We start from the raw sequence: 21958 nt of genomic DNA on the forward strand, positions 1-21958 counted from the left end.
GTGATAAATCCCACTTGATCGTGGTGTATGATCCTTTTAATGTGTTGTTGGATTTTGTTTGCTTATATTTTGTTTAGGATTTTTGCATCTATGTTCTTCAGTGATATTGGTCTATAATTTTCTTTTTTTGTGATATCTTTGTCTGGTTTTGGTATCAGGGTGATGGTGACCTAGTAGAATGAGTTTGGGAGTGTTCCTCCCTACACAATTTTTTGGAAGAGTTTGAGAAGGATAGGTTTTAGGTCTTCTCTAAATGTTTGATAGAATTCGCCTGTGAAGTCATCTGGTCCTGGACTTATGTTTGTTGGAAGATTTTTAATTACAGTTTCGATTTCATTACCTGTGATTGGTCTGGTTATATTTTCTAATTCTTCCTGGTTCAATCTTGGAAAGTTGTACTGTTCCAAGAATTTTTCCATTTCTTCCAGGTTGTCCATTTTATTTTCATAAAGTTGTTTGTAGTAGTCTCTTATGATCTTTTGTATTTCTGCAGTGTCAGTTGTAATCTCTCCTTTTTCATTTCTAATTTTATTGATTTGAGTCCTCTCCCTTTTTTTCCTGATGAGTCTGGCTAAAGGTTTATCAATTTCATTTATCTTCTCAGAGAACCAACATTTAGTTTTATTGATCTTTGCTATTGTTTTCTTCATTCCTATTTCATTTATCTCTGCTCTGATCTTTATGACTTCTTTCCTTCTACTAACTTTGGTTTTCTTTGTTCTTTTTTTCTAGTTGCTTTAGGTGTAAGGTTAGATTGTTTGAGATTTTTCTTGTTTCTTGAGGTGAGCTTGAATTGCTATGAACTTCCCTCTTAGAACTGCTTTTGCTGTGTCCCATAGGTTTTGGATCACTGTGCTTTAATTGTCATTTGTTTCTAGGTATTTTTTAATTTCTTCTTTGATTTCTTCAGTGATCTGTTGGTTATTTAGCAGCACACTGTTTAGCCTCCATATATTTGTGTTTTTTACTGTTTTTTTCCTGTAATTGATTTCTAATCTCATAATGTTGTGGCTGGAAAAGATGCTTGATACGATTTCAATTTTTTTGAATTTTCCAAGGCTTGATTTGTGACCCAAGATGTGATCTATTCTGGAGAACGTTCCATATGCACTTGAGAAGAACATGTATTCTTCCACTTTCAGGTGGAATGCCCTAAAAATATCAATCAAGTCTATATGGTTTATTGTGTCATTTAAAGCTTGTGTTTCCTTATTTATTTTCTGTCTGGATGATCTGTCTATTGGCGTAAGTGGGGTGTTAAAGTCTCCCACCATTATTGTGTTACTATTGATTTCTCCTTTTATGGCTGTTAGCATTTGCCTTATGTATTGAGGTGCTCCTATGTTGGGTCATAAATGTTTATAATTGTTATGTTTTTTTCTTGGATTCATCCTTTGATCATTATGTAGTGTCCTTCCTTATCTCTTGTAACAGTCTTTATTTTAAAGTCTATTTTATCTGATATGAGTATTGCTACTCCAGCTTTCTTGTGATTTCCATTTGCCTGGAATATATTTTTTCATCCCCTCACTTTCAGTCTGTATGTGTCCCTAGGTCTGAAGTGGGTCTCTTGTAGACAGCATATATAAGGGTCTTGTTTTTGTATCCATTCAGCCAGTCTGTGTCTTTTGATTGGAGCATTTAATCCATTTACATTCAAGGTGATTTTTGACATGTTATGTTCCTATTACAATTTTCTTAATTGATTTGGGTTTATTTTTGTGTGTCTTTTTCTTCTCTTCTGTTTCCCGCTTAGAGAAGTTCCTTTAGCATTTGTTGTGAAGCTGGTTTGGTGGTGCTGGATTCTTGTAGTTTTTGCTTGTCAGTAAAGCTTTTGATTTCTCTGTCAAATCTGAAAGATCCTTGCCAGGGAGAGTAATCTTGATTGTAGGTTTTCCCCTTTCATCACTTTAAATATGTCCTGCCACTCCCTTCTGGCTTGCAGAGTTTCTGCTGAAAGATCAGCTGTTAACATTATGGGGATTCCCTTGTATGTTATTTGGTTTTTTTCTCTTGCTGCTTTTAATGTTTTTTTCCTTGTATTTAAGTTTTGATAGTTTGATTAATATGTGTCTAAGCATGTTTCTCTTTGGGTTTATCCTGTATGGGACTCTCTGCGCTTCCTAGATTTGATAGACTATTTCCTTTCCCATGTTAGGGAAGTTTTTGACCATAATCTCTTCAAATATTTTCTCAGACCCTTTCTTTTTCTCTTCTTCTTCTGGGACCCCTATAATTTGAATGTTGGTGCGTTTAACGTTGTCCCAGAGGTCTCTGAGACTGTCCTCAGTTCTTCTCATTCTTTTTTCTTTAATCTGCTCCTGGCAGTTATTTACACCATTCTATCTTCCAGCTCACTTATCCATTCTTCTGCCTCAGTTATTCTACTATTGATTCCTTCTAGAGTGTTTTTAATTTCAGTTATTGTGTTGTTCATCACTGTTTGTTTGCTCTTTACTTCTTCTAGATCCTTGTTAAACATTTCTTGTATTTTCTCCATTCTGTTTCCCAGATTTTGGATCCTCTTTACCCTCATTACTCTGAGTTCTTTTTCAGGTAGGTTGCCTATTTCATCTTCATTTATTTGGTCTTGTAGGTTTTTACCTTGCTCCTTCATCTGTGACATATTTTTTTTGTCATTTCATTTTTTTTTTTTTTTGGTGAGTGGGGCTATATTCCTGTCTTACTGGTTGTTTGGCCTAAGGCATCCAGCACTGGAGTTTGCAGGCAGTTGGGTAGAGCCAGGTCTTGGTGCTGAGATGAGGACCTCCGGGAGTCTTCACTCTGATTAATATTCCCTGGGGTCTGAGGTTCTCCGTTAGTCCAGCGGTTTGGACTCGGTGCTCCCACCACAGGAGCTTGGACCCGACATTCAGCCTGGGAACCAAGATCCTGCAAGCTGCATGGCATGGCAGAAAAAAAAAAGAAGAAAAAACAGAGCAGTACAATAACAATGTATGAAGAATAAAATAAAATTAGAAATATAAAAAATCTATTAGGAAAAATAAAAATATGTTTGAAACAACTGCAACAAGGTAAAACAAAACCACAACAGAAAAAAGAAAAAAATAAAAGGGGGAACAAGCCAAAAGGAAAAGAACAATAACAAAGTATAAAAAATAAAATAAAATGAGAAAAATAAAACATTTATTAGAAAAAATTAAAATATAAATGAATCAACAACAACAAGGTAAAACAGAACCCCAACCTAAAAGAAAAAAAAGCAAAAAGGCTTGGCTATGGGTGGCGGAGATTAGGTGGGGGTGGAACTTAGGCAGGGGTGGGGTTTAGGGTGGGGTGGGACCTAGGTGGGGTGGGTGGGGTGACTTTTGAGCTTGGAGTAGGGCATAGGCTCAGGACCCATGCAGCCAGAAAAGGCCTTGAAGGCGGGGCCTAGGTGGGTGACATTCAGTTGTGGCACAGGGCCTCTGCTTAGGACCTGTGCATAAGGGGAGAGGCAGCACATTCAAAGGGGGGGCCTCTGGAGTATGGAGTTCCAGAGTTTGGAGATGAGGCCCTGGGTGAGGGTGTGTGGGTGGGATTTAGGCCCAGCACAGTTGGAAGTTGTCTCAGAGGGGTCTTCAAGTGTAGAGGTAGGGCCTTGGGTCGGTGTATAGGGGCGGGGCTTGGGCTCTGCAGGGCAGGAGGGAGGCTCTGAGGGCAGAGGATTAGGCCTGGGAGCCCAATAGGCTCCCGAGTGCCTAAGTGGACAGGGAAAGTGCTGGCCGCATTCCCGTCGGTTCCTCCGTGCACCCCCCAAGGTCTCCCCCAGGGTCTCCCTTTCACTGCTGGACCCCTAACTGTGGATGGGTCCCGCTGGGTGTAGGGACTCCTCCCCTCCCCCAGCTGCCCCCCTGGAATGCCAATCCCATAGGTCCAGCCTTTACTTTTGCTCCCCCTTCCCTCCCTCCTACTCCCTCAGGACCTGTGCAGCTGGAGGGGGCCTTGGTGGGCAGAGGATCAGACCAGGGATCTCAGCAGGCTCCTGGGGGCCCAGGTGGGCAGGGGAAACCTGACCATGCTCCCTTTTGATCCTCTGCCTTCCCAATGGTTCCCCAATTTCCCCCTTTGGGTGTGGGATCCCATCCCCTCCCCCAGCCACCCCCCAGGGGCACCAATCCTGTCCCGCCTCCACTTCTCCTCCCCCTTCACTCCCCCCACACCCCACGTCCTACCTGGTTGCTGGGGGTTCCCCCGTCCCCTTAGGTGTCCGTGGTCCCCCACCAGTGCCTGGTAGGTGCCCTAGTTGTGCGGAGACGTGAATTCCACGTCCTCCCAATCCACCATCTTGACTCCACCCCCAAAAATCTATATTTAAAAAGAAAGATCCCAAATAAAAGATTTTACCCTGTACTTTAAAAGTCCAGAAAGATAACAAACTGAACTCAAGTAAAAAGGAGGAAGGAAATAATAAATGTTAGAGCAGAAATAAATGAATTATAGAATAGAAAAACAATAGAGAAAATCAATGATACCAAGAGTTGGTTCTTTAAAAATATTAACAAAATTGACAAATCATCAGCTAGGCTGACCAAAAAAAAGAAAAAGAAAAAAAAAATAGAAAGAAAACTCAAATTAATAAAATCAGAAGTGAAAGAGGTATGAGCCATCACTAATAACATTACAGAAATAAAAAATTTTATTAAGGGAATACAATAAACAAGTGTAGTCGTAAAAATTAGGCAAATTAGATAAAATTGACAAATTTCTAAAAAGACACACACTGCCAAAACTGACTCAGGAAGATACAGAAAAATCTGAATTACTTAAAACAAGTAACTGGGATTGGATTAGTGATTTTTAAAGTTCTCACAAAGAAAAGCCAGGTCCAGAGGGCTTTCCTTTAGATTTCTACCAAATATTTAAAAAATACTAATCATTCACAAACTTCTAAAATAAAGAAATAGAAGAGACTACCCAAATCATTCTATGAAAACCATATTATTCTCATACCAAAACAATACAAAGACATCACAAGAAAATGCAACTATTGACCAATATATCTTATGAATATAGATATAACAAATCTCAACAACACACTAGCAAATTGAATCCAACAATATGTGAAAAAGATTGTATACCATGATTATGTGGAATTTACCCAAGGAATGCACAGTTGGTTTAATATCTGGATATCAATTTATGTAATGCACTATATTGATAGAACAAAAGGGAAAAGCACAAGATCATCTCAATAAATGCAGAATAAAGCATTTCACAAAATCCAACACTCTTTCGTGATAAAAACACTCAACACAAAAATAGAAGGGACCTTCCTCAACGTGTTAAAGGCCATCTACAAAAAACCCACAGTTAATGGGAAAAAATACCATCTACTTTTGCCACTTCTATTCAACATTGTACTGATCACTCTAACCAGGACAATTGGGCAAGAAAAATAATTTAAAAAGAGCATGAAGATTGGAAAGGAAGACGTCACACTATTTCTATTTGCAGATGATGACATGACCTTGTATATAAAAAATTCTAAAAATATCAACACAAATGTTTTTTTAGTAATGGTAAGCTGAACAAGTTTGTGCAATGTAAGATCAATATATAAAATCAATTGTATTTATAGAAACTAGCAATGAACAATCCAAAAGTGAAATTAAGAAAACTATTTCATTTATAATAGTATCAGAGAATACAATACTTAGGAATAAATTTAACAAAATAATGTAACACACTAAAACATGCAAAATATCGTTGAAAGAAATTAAAACTCTAAATAATAGAAATATATCCCATGTTCATGGAACCAAAGATTTAAAATGGTTAAGCTGGTAAATAATTTCCCAAATAGATCTACAAATTCAACATAATCCCCATCAAAATTTTAGGTGGCTTTTCTTAGCCACCTAAGATTAATTTCTTGAGAAGCTAGTCTTAAAATTCATATTGAAATGCAAGGGACCTAGGAAAACCAAAAGAATCTTGAAAAAGAAGAGTAAAATTAGAGGACTGACATTTCCCAATTTCACAACTTACTGCAAATCTACAATAATCAAGACAACACGGAACCTGCCCAAAGACTAACATATAGATCAATGGAATAGAATTGAGAGTCCAGAAATTGACATCTATAATAGTCAATTGATATTTGATAAGGACAGCAAGACACTAAAATGGAGAGAGTATAGTATTTTCAATAAATAGTGCTGGTACAACTGGATATCCACCTGCAAAAGAATGAAGTTGAACCTCTTCTTCACAGCATACACCAAATTTTTTAAGCTGGATCATAGACCTAAGTGTAAAATCTAAAAGGATAAAACTCTTGGGAGAAAACATAGGAGTAAATCTTTGTGGCCTTAGGTTGACAATGGTTTCTCAGATATGATATATAAAGCAAAAAAAAGAAAAAAAGAAAATTGGATCTCATCAAATTTTTAAAACTTCTCTGCTACCAATGATACCATCAAGGGAATGAGAAGAAAACACACAGGATGAGAGAATATACTTGAAAAGAGACTTGTATCCAGAATGTATAAAAAACTGTTACAACTAAATAATTAAAAAAAGACAACCCAATTTAAAAATGGGCAAAGGACCTGAACAGTCATTTTTCCGAAGAAGACAATAGAAGATGACCAATAATCCCATGAAAATATGCTTAACAATCATTAGTTCATTAAGGAAATTCAAATCAAAACCACAATGAGATACACTTCACACCCACTAGGATGACTAAAAAAATAAAAAGAAAGAAAGAACATAAGCAATGGCAAGGATATGGAGAAATTGGAACCCTCACATATCTCACATATTGCTGATGGGACTTATCGCTGACGGGAATGTATAATGGTGCAGCCGCTTTGGAAAAACATTTGGCGGTACTTAAAAATGTTAAACATAGAGTTATTATATGACCCAGTAATTTTGCTCCTAGAAATAAACTGAAGAAAAATGAAAACATATCTCTATACAAAAGGTTATACATGAATGTTCATAGAAGCATTATTCATAATAGCAAAAAGGTAGAAAACCCCAAATGTCCATCAATGGATGAAGGAACAAATGAAATGTGGTATAGTCATCCAAAGGAATATTATTCAGTAATAGAAGGGAATGAGGTACTGATACATGCTACAACATGGATCGGTCTTGAGAATGTTATGCTAAGTGAAAGAAGCCAGATACAAAAGGCCACATATTGTTTGATTTAATTTATATGAAATGTCCAAAATAGTCAGTTACAGATATAGAGACAGAAAGTAATTTATTGGTTTCCTATTGCTGTGGGAGGGTTAGAGAGAATAGGGAATAATTGCTAGTGGGTATAGGATTCTTTTTGAGGTGACAAAATGTTCTTAAATTAGATACTGGTGATGGTTGCACAATTCTGTGAATATACTAACAATCACTGAATTGTACACTTTAAGTGGGTGAATTTTATGGTATGTGAATTACGGGTCAATAAATCTATTAAAAACAATATATGAGGAGAATTTTCTTATATTATTAATAATATAGGAGCATTCCATATTTCATTTAATTAATTGTACATTTTTGTTGTCTTTATTTCTCAGTTTTGTAAGTAACACTTAAATGAATAATAATTATACAAATATCTAGTAATTTATTGTTTCATTTCTTGATGTAAATTTACTGGATGAAGGTATAAAAACATTTTGTATGCTTTTGATTAATTCTGCCAAGTTGTACTCCAGAAAGCTTTTGCTATTTTCACCAAGAGTGTTTGAGAACACCTGATCCTAATAGAAGCAATCTGTGTCTGGGTGTTATAGTCTGTGTATTAATCTCTAATTTCTTCAATACATGTAAAACACTATTTTTAAGATCATGTAAGAACGTTAGTTTTAAAATTTTAATAAATGCAGCAATATACATGTTAGAAATATCAGACAGGAACTTCTATCACTGCCTGCACAAGAGGCATAAGATTTAAGGGCTTAGAATGACCTCATTCCTGTAAACTTTCATGCCTTACATCACTATATAAGAGATATAATACATATTGTTTTTTAATATACATATGAAATCACACTAAAATATTATTCTGAATTTTGCTGTTTTCAACTTCAGAATATATATCAAAGATTTTTTTTATCAGCACAGATAGTTCAAATTCATTTTTTAAATGGCTATATTATACTCCTTTGTATGGCTAAATTAAAATTTATTTAAACAATTCCCTACAAATGTGTTTTATATTAATTATTTCCCTTGAACTTTACTTTTATTTACCTCATATTTTTTATTCCCTTATAATTTTGCCATTACTAATAATAAGTAATGATCAACTTTATATACACATGTATTGGTGTAATTATACAAGTATATTCATTAAGAAAATTTCTAGGCATAGAATCTCTGAGATAAATATAATACATAATTTTAAAATAAATATTTTTCTAGTTAATCTTCAAAAATGTTGCACCAATTCTCAGTCCCACTCAGTGTGTGCTAATGCTTATTTCTCCACCCACTTAACAGTTGCTTTTGTAAAACACTTATATGTTATCTATATGTTGATGCTTTATATTAATAAATATTGTCCCTATAATGCACTTTATAGCCTTTATTAGACTTCATTTTAAAATCTTGTATAGTTTTACTTGATTTTTCTTGACAAAATGTTAGAGTCATACACAAAGAAAATTGATATTTTAATTTATATAAGCTTAGTTAATTAATTAATTTGAGGAAGATTATACTTTTTATAATTGTGTGTCTTTCTACCCAGGAATATAATTTATTTTCCTGTTTATTCCAATCTTTAAAAGTTTCTGTCACATTTCATATATCTTTCCAATTTATTTTAGTGTTGAGTATAGTAATTAATAATCGCTTTTTAAATAGATTAAATAAAAAATATTTTTAACATTGCTTTTAAATAGATCACTTTAGAATAAAATAGGATTAGGTCTTTGTTTTTCCAGTTTCAGATTTGTGACTTGCACATTCCTTTTCCTCTATTGTATCACCTGCTTTTTTGATTACAATAAACACATTTTATTGTGAGTTTGTGTATTACTTTTAGAGCCAACTTGTGGATGACAAGTCTACTGTTGCATTTATGAATTTGTAAATTTTGCTTTTGTACTTTTTAACCCAATTCTTTTGTTTTTCTTTACTTTGATTTTATTTTGTCTAACCTCTGGAAAAAGTGTTCAGTTTACTTATTTTATTTTTCTTGCTAAATAATTAAAGCTTTTAAAGTGATGAATTTATCTCTATACATAGTGTTGGTTACATATGTTTTAGTTTACAATGTTTTCATTTCCTTTTTCTCCTGAATATTATATAATAGAAGTTTGAAGTTTTTTCTTTGTACAATGAGTTATTTAGAAGTTTTTCCCCCTTTTCATGTCAAAGTACTTAGTTTTTAATTTATGGCAATGTGGTCTAATAAAGGGTGTTTTTTGGAACATATTAAACCAAACTTTATATCCTAATATATTATCCACTTAACTCTATGGACACATAAACATCACATTTATTAAAATTAAACTATGATTTTTACATTATTTACCTTTACTTTCAAGTAAGGCTTTTTACAACTTTAATTTCTATTTTGTAATCAGGGTTTTGATGCTCACTACCCCAACCTTTTATATTATACCTACCATAGTCTTCATTTATTTGCTTTGGCTCATCTTGTTGACTGCCGTTGATCATTGAATAACTGCTTTCAAGATTCAGGAGAGGTCTGTAGGTGGCATACCTCTGAGTTATTATGAGCTCCATTTAATGACTATACACAATTTGGTTAGGTTTACAGTTCTTAGTTCATAAAAATGTTTCCATCAAAATTTTGTACACATTATTTCTTTATGTGTTGTTACTGAATGTTACAGAGCAAAAGATTATTTTATTGTCTTCTTGTGTAAACCAGAATTTATTCCTTTTGGGGTATTTGGAAGATGGTTTTTGTTTGAGCTTGGATGTTTGTGTAATGTTTATTCATCTTTAATGAATCTTTAATAAATTCAAACATGTCATCAGAAAATTTTACCTGAAACTCTGGAGGAGACCTTGTGTTCTATACAGCCAGGTCTATAGTATTCTGAATTAAATTTGCTTTTTTGTTGTTTGCCCTCTCTTATCCCATTTGTAGTAATCTTATTCCTCTCTTTAATTATGATTTCTCTTTATGTAAAACAATATCTACATATTTAATATCTCCTGACATTTGTGTCTACTACATTGTTTTATTGTTTTCATGTCTTAATCTTTTCTGTTTTCAGGAGGGTTTCTTAAGTCTGTCTGTCACATCCCTATTCAGTTTTCTACAGTGTTTCTTCTAATCTTTACTTCATTTGATGAAAATTTAAATTTTATTTTTTTACCTTGCAATCCTAATTTCCTCTACAGGTCTTTTTTTCAGCCTGTTCTTATGTCTCCTTGCTTCTCATCTCAACCTCTGTGGTCAAGCTTTTTGCATGTTTAGGCTCTGTCTTGGAAAACAGAATTCACTCTACCTAGCTTAAGTCAAAATGGATGTATTATAGGGTATCTGGCTTACAGAATTGCCTGCATATCTGAAGAAACAAATCTCAGGTTGAGATGTCAGGAGTGACTCTGTAACCACACTGAAGAACCTGGTCACCATGGTAGATGAAACTTCCTGTTTGATCAGAGAGCCATTTTCCAATGTGGACCATGGCTGCTGCTGCTCCAGAACTGCGCTGCCACTAAAACAAACCAGAAACCACTGTGATCAATCACTAAGGCACCACCGTGAGGAAACTGTCCTGATACCAGCTCCAAACCAATGCTATCCATGTTGCAGTCTGTACAGCAAAACAGACGCCATACATCCTGCTTTGACAGCCACAAATCTTGTGACCAGGCCCTGGGACTCTGCTAATGGTGTGGCAGAAAATAAAGCACATGCCTCTGACCATACTTGTCAGTAAAAATAGAAAAATATTCTGTTTCACTTCTACCTTCCAAATCTCTTTAGAGTACATCTGAGTGGCGGAATCTTATTCATATCCAGCAACTTAGCTGTTGTGACTCTGTGAGAAAAAAAAAATGTGATTTTTAGTTTTCTAGTATCTGCAGTATCAGAAAAAACCTTGAGAGGCGTTTAGGTGGATGTTGAATACTGAGCCACCATATCTACCTCAATTTACTGCTTTGGATACTCAAATTTCATCAAGTCCTTCTTTCCAATCTTAACCTTTCAGATGATGGCAAGAGAAAAGCAAAATACATCCTGCACTACTGTAGCTTTCAATGTACAAATGAAAATGCTTTCACCTTCTCTCTACAAAAGAAGACCTAAAATCCCATTAGTCATCGCATCCACAAACCGGTGATATTCATTTCCCACCTTGATATTCTTTAACTTATGGACAAAATTGCAAAGTAAACTAACACTAGTATGCCCTATATAAAATGATAAGAGAAAATGATGAGGAAAATAAAAATTGTTCAGGGAAAATGCTATAGATACAAGCGCATAAAGAAGATAATATGAGTAGTTGTTTTAGTCTTTGTTTCTAAAATTGATCACCAGGTCTTAATTATTATTTATAACCTTCCTCTTTCCAAAACCCTTTCCCAGGTCTCTTTCTCCTTGGGCAACATAACGAGCTGGGATTTTTAACTGGTGGAGCGACCCAAACCTTCACACCTAAGGTGTACAAGCCTTTACTGATCCTACATGCTGTACCATTAAGTTTTAAAATTGGACTTGGCAGAACCAGAATGAGTGCTAGAGGATTTCCTGAGTTGAAGGTATGCTTCTCCCTGCCCCACATGATAACAGCAACCCCATTTCCCCTTAGTAATCAGAATTAGTCACCCCAGAAAACACAACAATCCCCTTTCTATTGGCCCAGTGTCATGCGTAGCTCCATATTAAAAGGTGGCAATCTCAACTTTCAATTCAAAAAACCATTGATGTGTTCCTGGTGGAAGGATTCATCTCTTGGGTACCAAGTCCTCTAAACCATCAGAAGCAAAGCCACAGAAATGAGGAACAAAAATATTGTTAGTAGGTCATTAAATGTACCAGAGCAGAAGTGCCATTAGTAGCAATATTTCTACCCCTTAATGCCCAGACAAGTGTGTTCCAACCATAAGAGAAAAAGGAATGCACATCATTTGCTGGCTGAAAGCATATGTCATCCTGTAGGGAAGCATTCTATTCTAACAAGTTATATTGACTTGTTTTCAATGGTCTGTTCTATCTTTACAAAACACCCATTGTTTCTGAGCACATGCTAAGAATAGTGAATCCCTTGGGAGTCAGCCCACTTTCTCTCCTATTTCTTCTATATAATGAATGTCATGGCCAGTCAGGAGTTGTGTTGTGTGGTAAAACCATGATTTAAAAAGTAAACTATTCAGTAAATCCAAAAATGCTGCTTTACAAAGTAGGCAGTAAAGCCAAATCCATATCCAAAATCAGCCAGTACACTCACTAGTCAGTACACCCACTTCCTCTTCCATATTGGAGGAATCCAATATAATCAACCTGTTCCAGTTCCTGGCTGTACCACCCTGGCAATGGTTTTGTAGGTTGCTGAGTGCCAATGACCAGCAACAGAGACTCATGTTTTCCCTTAATGATGATTATGATTTAAGTAACTTTTCGCCACTATGTGTCCTCCTTCTAAGGCTAACAAGATCATTGTCACCTTCAAATGTAACTACTTCAGGGAGCTAATCACATATTGTAATTTTCTGAGTGTTTCGTGTACCAGTGACTGCATCCATCACAGTACAGTGTGGAAAATGGAATAGCATTCCGGGTAGTTAAAGCCAAAGGGATTTATTATAGGATCTTAAGTTGTTCATAGAACTGTCAGACAGCCTGAAGAAAATGGACACACCTGCCTCTCAACAGCCACAAAGATATCATCCAGACACTAGGGTGTCTATTAATGTTGTTGCCAAAACCCAGATATCTCTATTATGGACTTGCCTGCAGTAGAATTGAGGCAACTGCCACATTTTTGCCTTTAAATCTTACCCAGAGCCATTAAACTTTTGAAGCCTAAATCATAACCAGAATTTAAGCTGCAAAAGAGTCTGGGAGTTGTTTTCAGCTTTCTAGGCACAGTAGAGGGGTTTAGAAAGCTGTCATCCTATTTACAGCCCCCTCCTACATAAAGTTCCTCCTCCTTTCCTTTGGTTGGATTGGTTTACTGATTTATTGATTGATCGATCGATTCATTAATTCATTCATTCCTCAGCACTTGACATTTCATTAATTTTATTAAAATTTATTTTACAAAAATTTCTTTGATGGCAAGGCCTCTGTTTCAGTTTAATATCACCAGAGCATGTCACATCCATAGTAGGAGATCAACTAATACTTGGTTTCATTGAATTTTTGATAGTTCAAAGCAGACTGTGTCAAACATTTACTTCTACTTTCTCTAGATAAAAAAAAAAAGTAGACACTTCATAGGGATGGTTTCTTTCATATTGCAGAATCTCTTGGCAATCTTCACTTGGGTTTTTCTCATTCACTTATTCTTGAAAGAAGAGAGATAAATCCAGCTGGAAGTCTGCCCATAAACACAGACTCTCTTTTTGGGTCCCCTGTATTATTTTCTTGGTTGTTCCCAGATTTCTGCTTTTAGCTGTTCAGATGAAGGGCTGGTAAATGCAAATTTACATTAGCAGAGTAGAACCTTGCTTCCTGAGAGAAGCAAAGGGCAATTCAAATACAGAACTTTCCAGCAAGGAAGTAGCTCTTGTGTAGTTTCTTCTCTATTTGGTGAAGCTAGTGCACCAGGATAAAGTTCTTTGGTGTTTCTGCCCAACCTCCTGGCCAAGTGTATCATGAAGCTGCTCCCGTGCCTCCTCCTGGCCGGGCTGCCTCCTTGTCATGCAAGATCCATGCCTCGGGTTGACAGATAAAATACAGAATGCTCAGTTAAATTTTAATGTAAGATAAACAACAAGTATGTACCAAAGTACATGGGAAAATGCAATTGCAGTAAAAATTTTTTCATTGTTCATCTGAAATACAAATGTTCCTGGGCATCCAGTATTTTTTTGTTTGTCACATCTGGCAAACCTAGCCATACTATATCCAGTGAAATTCTCTGTGCATCATTGAGAAACCAATATAGCTGGTGGCATTCTTGACTTTCTAGGAGACCATATAAAATCATATCTGAGGGCATCATCTCGAGTCAGATTGCCAGAGTGTACATCTTGGTTCTTTCACTTATTATTTTACTTTGGATAAGATACTTGAGCTTTCTATGCTTTAGTTTACTTTCTTATGAAATTAGTCTAATAAGTGTACCTACTTCCAGGGTCAATAAGAGTACTAATTGTGATAATTCATATTAAGCATTTAGAAAAGTATCTGGCAAATAATAAACTCTCTATAATTATTAAGTATTGTTATCATCTCTACTAGGAAAACAAGGACATGCCAGGCCTCCCTCAAACAACTGAATGGAAATGCTTTTCCTCTAAAACAGTAAAAAGGATCCCAAATTTAAACTCCCCATCTGCCCCATAGATTCTCCTTGCCTCCAATGTTCATGCTTCCAATTTAAAAAGGTGACAGGGGTCTGCCAGCCCATCCACTGATTGCTTCCTAAGAGTCTGAACCATTTTCTTCGGAGAGGAATTTTGAACCAGACTTCGGTGCCTTGTCATTTCATCTGCACTAAATCTAGCAGAAATACGCTGCTATTTCTGACAATGGAAATGATAACCCTTCTCTGGTCCTTTAACTGATGCAGATTAGTGTCTATTTTTATATTCCTTTGGTCATTTCAGGAGATATGTAACAGGATGGAAATTAAACCCATGGACTCAAGTTGTCAGCTATCTCAGTATTCCAAAGCATAAGCAGAACCTTCATTTTGTTTTAATCACTTGACTGTATTGATACTTAACAACTAGTATGATACTTAAAATTCAGAGAGGCAAAGATGGAGAAAAGACCTTTCAACATAAGCTTCATTGACTGGCTCACTTCTGTGTTGTTTATAAATTTTGGCTCAAACCTCCTCACCAGTTCTCTATATGTTAATATATGAAATTCCCTCTTTCTGCAGTTAATGTAATACAGATCTAATCCTTATGCAATGATTCTAGCATAGGCTTCTTTCCAGTCCTCTGGAGTTATTTATATGCAATTTTCAAACAGAGATGCTCTTTCCTATATGCACTAATAATATTTACATTTTTAAATGGAACACAGACTTAAAGTTGAGGTAAAAGGTTATGAGGTCAAAGAAACATAGAGATTAGATCTTTAACCAGGGCAGACAGTTACATATTGAAAATAGCAATATCATATTTTTGCAAATTTCATGCTCTCATTGGAGACATAGATGCCTAATTGAAGGAGGATTTCTTTTTTAAAAGAACATCTATGTTTATTAATACCTGTTAAGTAGCCCAGATGAAGGTCAGTGGCTATTAGAATAAAAATATATCTGAACAATTCCAAACAATGAAGTCTAAAACACTGAGTGAAAAGAGATGGAAATAATGGAATAATATTTCAAACAATCAGTGCTAGTAAAGCAAATGTAAAATCATAACTAATGGAACTGGTTTTTCAAGGGGTGAAGTTGCTATTTACAGGAAATCTAAATATTGAAAGATTATTTTAATGGTGCTGTATACAGCTCTTGATGAATTAAAAATTTTTAAAAAATCATGGGATGAATACAGAACCAAAGCAAGGTATGAAAGTAAAAAGCAGACTAACTGAAAAATGTTCTCACTTTTCCCTGGTTCTCTGGACTCATCCCTCCAGAGAATGAGTTTCATGAAAGAGCAGTCTATAGACCTCCCATTAGCTTGCAGGGGTCTTTCTGCCTTTTTACATTAGAATAAGGTTCTTGGTGGAATGGCTGACACTTTGTGCTCTCAACTGTATGAAGTTAGATCTTTTGTAGAGATGATGAATAGCTCCTTCAGTGTCTAACAGAAAGTTTCCTATAGTTTATCTCAAGTGGTGGAGGTTTATACTATCGATGTGGAGCATTTTGACACATAAATGTTCCTTTCTTTTACACATTGACTCTCGTTGCAGAGTCTCATGCCTTGTAATCGGAAAATAAAATATTATTTATAATTTACCCTCAGAAAATGTGACAGCTACCACATTCAACCTATAAATTTAAGGAATGTTGGTCTACCAATATATGTGCTAGATCTGAGGTCAGCAAACGGTTTCTTTAAATGGCCAGACAATAAATATTTTAGGGTTTTGGGGCCTTATGGTCTCTGTTGCAACTACTCATTTCTGCCCTTTTAAGGAGAATGCAGCCATAGAAAAGCTGAAGACAACATGTAAACAAATGGCATGGCTGTGTTCCTATAAAACTACATTTACAAAAACAGGTAACAAGCCTGTGGACCTTAGTTTGCCATTCTCAGTACTAGTTAACTCCATTTTTATGTAATGAAGTAATAGCTTGCTCTTTCATCTTTTGCTTTAAAATGTTAAGGGTGCATTATTTTGTTTCTTACATCTCTAAAGTAAGCATACGATACATAACTCCGGTACTTTTTTATGCATGTGTGTTGCTTATATGTATAAACTACAAATTATATTTAAACTTTTATAGATTATTTTTTTCAGGATCAAAAGAAATATTTCATAAAATATGCTTTCTAACATCATAACTATTTCAAGGAACTCACCTCTGTATCTTTTATTTTTATTGAATTTACATGAATAAACAGCACAAAGGGAAAGGCAAAAAATTCTTTTCTTAACCTTAAAAGGAATGGCCCAGGATAAATATAGTAGCGCATCTCAAACAAGCCCTAATATGAAAAAGAAAACAAAAGTTATGAATTAGAACTACTTTGATCAGATATCATCCAATAAAACCTAACAACATACCAGTTAAAGCATTCAGAGACGGGTAGAAGAGTAATAAAGAATATATAACTTTTCAAAATGAGGTTAGTCCAATCCCATGCATCTGACATATGAATAAATTCCGTTTGAAACCCTCAGTAGAAGTACTGTATGTTAAAGAACAAAAGAGGCAGCAGCTTCAGGCTGTTTTTCTTAATTTTTCTACTTCATTGTTTTAATGGAATAGAAGAATTTGGTGGGACTGAAAGAACAAAAAAAAAAAAAAGAAGCCCTCTCTGATGAGCTCTGCATTTGCAAATAGTACCTGTCACCTGACTAAAGTACAGTACTTTGAATGATGGTGATATTGTCAGTGATGCATTTTAAATCAGTGTAGCTCTAAAAGACGGCAGGATCTTTTCTTCATTTTACATTACTGTATTTACCATTTTTCCTGGCCTTTTCCTAGGCAATAAATAATAAAGGAACTTATCTTAGAAAAAAGTGACCATGAAGGAAGAATTTCTGAACCACAGTTTTATTAATAATAATAATTATTATATTATTAATTCTAACAAACTTTGACAAAAATTGTAGTTCTCCTGTGAAGATTAAGAATCATCCTGCTCCCATGGAATCTGTTTTTTCTGATGAGCCAGAAACCACAGTGGGGATTTCGATACTCAATTTTAGCCCCAGGTTAAGTCAGAGAGTGCAGTGTCTCAAAATTAGAATAAAATAAAAGAACTCATTAAAGACATATTATAACCAGGAGCATTAAGTCTTAGTTAGATAAGACTTTGAAAGAAAGTGATAATAAATAACTCTTCCACTGTATTAAGAAATACATTATGATTTCTGCCTTAGATACCATCATGTAAGTAAACCTGGTGACTATCTATGTGGAGAAATTAGTAATCATTCTATTTATTTATTTATTGTTACCAAAACTGGGAAGTTTGTTTCCTTATTAGAAATTCTGTCTTTTATATTCCTGGTAACTGCAACAGCATGTGCCATGTAGATATTAGAGACTCATGCTTGTTGAGATATTGGTTGATACATGTAGAAAATTTATTTAGCTGCAAAAATAACAGGAAGCCAACTGCTTAACAATAAGAAACAATTGAAAAGAATACTAAAAATGTATTACCTCTCTGTATCACAGAAGGTTCTTAGTTGTAGGTGATAAAAATCAACTCTAGATGATTTAAGAGAAAAAACATCTCGAAGCCAAACCTTGCAAACCTTGTCCCATGAAAACACCATTGTCATTGCCGGTGGGCATAGACAGTCCAGTTTTCACCACTGGCGCCACCAAAGCTGAACCTGGGATATTGAGGCCAGCAATGCTGCCCAGCTGCCCCTGGAAAGTGAACATATCCACTGCTGGCTCCACTACCCTCACTCAAAGTGCTTTCTTCATGGTCCATGCTCTTTCATGTCACTGGCTCCTGGTAAGATCTAGTGCAGAGTCTAGCTTGCAGTCTGACCTGCAAGGGAAAATGGGAAAGTGAGTATGTAGCAACTTTAGTTTTCTAATGTAGGGCTGGCTCTACCTAATAAGAAGGAGGACGTCCTAGCATAGAAAAAGATTAAAATTTTTGATAGTCAAAAAGAAAGACAATTGTGTACTGCTCCCATAGAATCAGAAGTCCAGTGGATGAGGAATTCTAGGTTGATAATTTTTTAACTCCATGCTGTCAGTAAGAACCTAGATTCTTCCCATCTCTTCCCTCTGCAGTCCTCAGTAAGTTGGCCTTTAGTCTTTGCTTTTTTTTTTTCTTTTTTCCTTAATTGTCTTTCTTCATCTACCCATAAGTTTCCTAAGGCAGCTGCAGAATTTCTAAATCAGTCTATATTCCAGGCCCAGGGAATATAGCCCGGGAGAAAACTGTCTGGGCTTAAAGGCATGAAGTTTTCTAGATTGGTAGCCTGTAGCATCAAGAGAGACATTTGATATACTTGAAAGATTTTCACTTAAAAGTGCTAGCCCTGGGAGTGAGTGAGCAAGACATAAAGTCTCCAAGGATAAAATTGTTCTTCTTTTATTACTGCTTGAACCCCGGGGGAACAATAACAAGAAGCCTGCAGAAGCCCCTAGGACTACTTATTGATATGAAGAAATTCTTGAAAAGGGTTCTGACCAAAAGGAAGATGGAGAAAGGGATCAATAATTTCATTATCTATCATTGCTACCTCTACAATTATCCTATAGGGCTCCAACGTGTACCCCACAGAAACTATCCAAACCCACTACTAACATACCAATATTATAAGTTTAACCTTTTGAGTCTTAAAAAATATTCTATTAAAGCATCAAGAAACTGTCTCAGTTAAAACTCTTTCAGTTGTAAGTGAAAGAAAACTTAATTCAACTGGCTTAAGCAAAAGGAGAACTTATTGGATCACACTATGGAAATGTCTATAGGAGATGTTAACCACAGCTTGAGGCAGGGGCTTAAATGATACCACCAGGGCTGTGTTTATCTATTTCTACTGCTGTCTTGACTCCAGTCTCAGAAGAGCACCTCTCTGATGGTTACACATGGCATAGCAGCTCCAGATTTTATGTCCTCACAAGTTCAAGGCCAGTAAAATAAAAAAATCAAACTGCTTTGTTTCCAGATATTCCAACAGTATCTCATTGGCTGTGATTAGTTCACATACCCATCCCTGAACCTCCCACTGACCTGACCTGGGTAATGTATCTACCCTGACATGTCACAAAGTCATCCTTGGAGACTGGAGTGTGGTCAACCCAACTAAAGAAGCCCAGAAACTAAGAGAGAGTGAGAGGATATTCTCTCAGACGGAATTAGGCTGAGGTTAAAAAAAAACACAAAAAAACAGGTGAATGAATGCTGGGAATAAAAATAAACAGACGTCCCCTAACACTTTATCTAAAATGATCTGAACTCTAAAATTCAAAGATTAGAAAGAAGGTAGATATCTAGGGAAGAAAACAGACAAGAAGGAAGAAGTGGATGGCAGATGGAGATAGTTAAGAGCATCAAAGACAAAGAACCTAACTTACAAATTAAATGCTCATAGTAAGCACTAAAAGGAGAGAAGCCTGTGGACTTTTCTGCAGGATTCTAAACCTACAGAAATAAGAAATTATTTTAAAGCTAGGTGTGAAGCTATTTTTCTTTAAATCTGAAGGTTGAAATAGTTTCTGAAATTTGGGGCGTGTATTATTTACATTTGTTAACATTCAGTATTCTTTATATATTAAGAGCTTACTATGTGCTAGTTCCTATCCTAAATATCTGTGTGCATCTAGTAATGATTAGGAGGACAGGCCCTGAGATGAAACTATTTGTATTTTAGTAATCACTTGACAGTTTACTAGCTTATGACTTTGTGCAGATAACTTTAAACTCTCTATGGTTATTTCCTTATCTATAAAATGGAGACAGAAAGGGTATGTCATTCGTAGGGTTGTTGAGAGGATTAAATAATTTAAAGTGTTTAGAACTTTACTCACCACATAGTAACTGCTGAATAAATAATTATAAGCATTAAGGGTTGTTATTATCAAGTACTAATTTCTTTAAGTCTCAAAACCTATGAGATGGGTACTATTATTATGCACAAGGAAACTAGAGAAAAAGAGATTAAATAATCTTTCAAGCTGCATAGGCAGCAAATTAAGTTGAGTTGACTTGAGTTGGGATCAGAATCCAGGTCTCTCTACTATATAACCTGCATTGTAAACCACAAATTAAATGGCTTTTAGGATATATCTTCTGCCAGAATTCAGGACTCCCTGCACACAGAGAGGAGACAGAGGGGAAAACACAGCTGGGCTCTCTACCTTTTACTTTCAGTATATTTCATGATTCATGGTCTTCAGAAGCAGTATAGGCCACTGTACATTAAGTAATATAGATTGTTCTCTGGGGAATAATTAGTCTTATGTAGGCAAGAAACTATCCACATTCTCATTTTGAATTCATATTTGGCCATAGCCTGAAAATAATAGTAACTCCAAGTTCCACTCGAAAATGTAATAGATCAATCAACCAGGTAGCCTGCATACCATTAAAGACTTAATTTGCTGGGACCAGAAGTCCACCTTTTTAAGTTAAAATAAGACTAATGCTTAGCATATCAATATTTAAGCTGAATCTATTTTTATTAATTAGGATTTGAAGGTTGTCAGAAACCCACTGCAAATCGTCAATTACCTAGTACCTAGGATGTCCCTTATAAGAGTATCACATTATACAGACATAAAAAATTCAGAAATAAGGTGGAATGTGCAGGAAAATCTTCATTTAAAATTGAAAGAATGAAAATTAACCCTTATTCTTTAAGAGGACTTATATTTAACTTTATGCCTTTCTAGGTTTTAAAACTATTAAATACTGTACATTTCAGTTCTTTTTTGTTCTACCTAATCCAATTGAATCTACTTTAAATAGCCATAATTGGTGATTTTCTAGATCAAAGTCTTCCTCAGATCAATGAGCAGAGCTTGTCTATATTGATTACTAGCCATGCCTATGAAAATATCATTTGTTACCTCGGGAATGATAGTGGAATGAAGAGGCTAACGCCAAATTGGAAGGAGATCAATGAGTTTCATGTAGATAAAAATAAGCATGTTACCTGAGAAGAGAACATCAATTTTTTATGGACCCTGGACCAAACAGCAAAGGAAAAAAGTGTCTAGTAGGTCAGTCCTCTGAATGCTCAGAATGTCTTCTTATTCATAGTGGAGCTTCTAACCTAACAGAATTTCATCAAAGAGAAAAGGAAAAGGAATGAAAAGGGTTGAGAATTCTTAATTTCTATTGATTGCTATACAAACATCTCTACATTTTGTTTCTTAAAGTCTAAGCCTCACATTCTCTACATATTTATGAAAAACAATCAAAATATTTGATTTTCCTGTAGAACTTAGTTTCATATAATTGTTCCATATCCTGAAAACTATGGCTTCTGCTGCATTAAAATAATATGGTCAAATAAGAGAATTATTAATTTGAAAAAAAAAACTGGAACTAAGGAATCATCTGTACAAAATAGTAGCTTAAAAAAAAAACTAAGATATTTGACAAAATTTTATTTTTCCTTGAATATGCTTATTGTCATCAGTAGGTTAAATTACCTCCAAATATATACTGTTAATACATCCCTACTATCCTAAATGCCCAGAAAGTTTTGGCCAAGTCA

The sequence above is a fragment of the Balaenoptera acutorostrata genome, chromosome 7 (genome assembly GCF_949987535.1).
Source record: "Balaenoptera acutorostrata chromosome 7, mBalAcu1.1, whole genome shotgun sequence".
NCBI classification, from domain to species: domain Eukaryota; kingdom Metazoa; phylum Chordata; class Mammalia; order Artiodactyla; family Balaenopteridae; genus Balaenoptera; species Balaenoptera acutorostrata.